This window comes from Pteropus alecto, unplaced genomic scaffold, assembly GCF_000325575.1.
Source record: "Pteropus alecto unplaced genomic scaffold, ASM32557v1 scaffold98, whole genome shotgun sequence".
NCBI classification, from domain to species: Eukaryota; Metazoa; Chordata; class Mammalia; order Chiroptera; family Pteropodidae; genus Pteropus; species Pteropus alecto.
This window is the reverse complement of record NW_006443570.1, coordinates 3,483,892-3,486,503: the sequence shown is the minus strand read 5'-3', so window position 1 is coordinate 3,486,503 and position 2,612 is coordinate 3,483,892.

Here is a 2,612-nt window from a genome sequence, read left to right as displayed (position 1 = left end):
GGAAGGGAGGGTGGGGTGGGGGGCGGGGGTCACCACCAGCCCATTCACCGGCTCCCTCTTGGTAGTTGCTCCGGCTCCCCTTCCTTCCTCCTTTCCTCCTTCCTCCCTCCCAATTTGTTGCTGGCGGCGGTGGCAGCTGCTCCTCTGGCGGCGGGGGAGGGACCCCGGGGGCCGCTCAGAGCGCGGCTTGTGTTCGGGTGGCGGAGGGAGAAAGAAGGAAGGGAGGCGGTAAGTGAACGGCGGCTCGCTGGGAGGGAGAGAGAGGGAGGGAGGAAGGCGGAGGGATATTCGGGCCGGACCTCTCCGCGGCGGCACCGCGCTCCACGTCGATTGGCTGCCGCCGTGGCCACGCGGAATCCCCAATTGGCCAGGCGGTCAGTGTTGAAGGGCCGCCCTGCGCCCATTCGCCCGCTGGTTTCAAGGCCCGGGTTGGCTGGGCGGGCAGCGGAATGGGGCGCACGAATTGGCCGAGAGGAGTGAGATTGGGGTGGGGCAGGGAAGAACTGGCTACTGATTGGATTGGCCTGGTTAAGGCCTTGAGCTCAGACCGGCTGAACGCTGAGAGGAGAGTGGACCGAAGACAAGACTCCGGCCCTGCGTGATTGGCTGGGTTACTAAACGTTGATAGGATACGGCGCCCGGGAGAATTGGGGAGAAGAGTTCGGCGCGGGGCACGATGGGACGCCCCCGGGAAGGGGCGGAGCGGTTTTCGGGCTGCGGTTGGGGTAACGCCGTCACTCCGAGGGGCGTGTTGAACAGGGTTTCGCGGGCTTGAGCGGGGGAGGGGGGACCGTTAAAACCCTTCACCGCACTCACAGGAAGTTGCTTTAATGGCTAGGCCTGCTTGGTACCAGGTCTGCGGCTGGGAAGGACCCTGAAGACCATGCGTTTCAACTTCCAATTCGCAGATGTGGGAACTGGAGTCCAGAGAGGGTATGCAACTTGTGTAAGGCTACACAGCCGGTTAGTGGCCTGGTCGGGACTGGACTCTAGCGCTCTTGACTGCCCTTGGTCTTACACGCAGCTTTCCCCTCAAGGCGGTGAATGCTGATCACTTCCCTTAGACCTATTTATAAGGTTTGAGTCCTGTGCTGTTTGTTCCCCTCCAAGGCGGTGAATGCTGATCACTTCCCTTACATCTATTTATAAGGTTTGAGGCCTGTACTGTTATAAGGTCTAACTCACATGGGGTGAGCATTTGAATGCCTCTTAGACCCCCATCTCTAGTTACCAGTTATTTGAAGGAATCGAAGTGTTTAATCCTTCGAAGGTGCCTTTAAAGGCACAACCATGAACCAGATAGAAGACGTGTACAGACATAAAGGATCGTGGTTCTTAGCCTTTTTAAGTTCTAAGCCCTGGGAGAAACTAATGAAACCCTTTCCTTAGCAAAGTGCACGTAAAGAGAATGCATAGTTTCTTGACTTCCCCCGACATTAGTAATGGGCTTCACGTGAAGAATTTCCCGAATTGTTACAATTTCACCATATTGATCTGTTAATTGAATATAGGTAACTTATAGACCTCTCGACAATGAGGCTTGAGCTTGTGGAATGATTGCCCTACTCTAACCATACCGAGAAAACCTAGGAGAAACTCCTCACTGAGAGGTTCCACCCAAGAATTAGGAAAGGTTGGCCATTTAGCTTTAATCTTTAAAAGAGGACGAAGAAGTCTGTCAATTCTGAAGCTTAAGTGTGCGGACACCATGCTCACCCCATCCTGTAGTGGATTTCTTATAGCTTAGGAGTCCTCCCAACCCCAGCCTTTTGCTTCATCTATTAATAACTGTCCCGTGTTTGTAACCTTATTAGGAATCAATGAAAAGTAAGATGACATCCATGAAAATCCTTGAATTGCACTTACGTGGATTACCCAAATGATCCACAATTTTGTCTCACTCCAAGCCAACTTTCTCCTGCCCCCTAACAGTTCGATGAACCATCTCTGCCAACATCAGTCATAATAATACCAGTAAAGGCAAATGGATTTTTTAAGTAGCTGGAATAAAATGTTGAGGAGGTAAATGTTTTGCAGCAAAGTTCCAGTCAAACATAAAATCCTTACTAAGACTCAAGTGAAATGATTTTTTTAGTTCAACTAAGGTTACTAATGGTGCTCTCTAGTCTCATCAAAATCACTCAACACTCTCCTAAATTCAGCAGATGCTAGTGAGGCACCAAAGTGTGTGTTTAGCACACAGACTTCAGAGACTGACTTCCTGAGTTTATATCCCAGCTCTATTCTTTTAGCTTGTGTTACTGACTTTCCTATATTATGTGAAATAGGGCTAATAATTTCACCTAGCTCATATAGGGCTTTTGGAAGGGCTTAAGTGAGTTAATAAATGTTAAATGCTAGGAATACTGCCTGGCATGTTATGTGTTGTAATATACGTTGGCTCTTAAACTATTTAGCATATGTTTTGAACTAAGCAAATGGCTCTTGGTCCTTGTCTTGTTAGGGAAGATAGATGAATCCGTTAATCTCACAAACAAATGTCAAGTGCAAGTGACAGGTGCCAAGGAGTGACCCAGTCAGGGGACTCAGAAAACTTAGTTGAGAAAGGGAAGAGAGTTATCCAACTGGAGAAGGCAGGAACAGCATGTGCA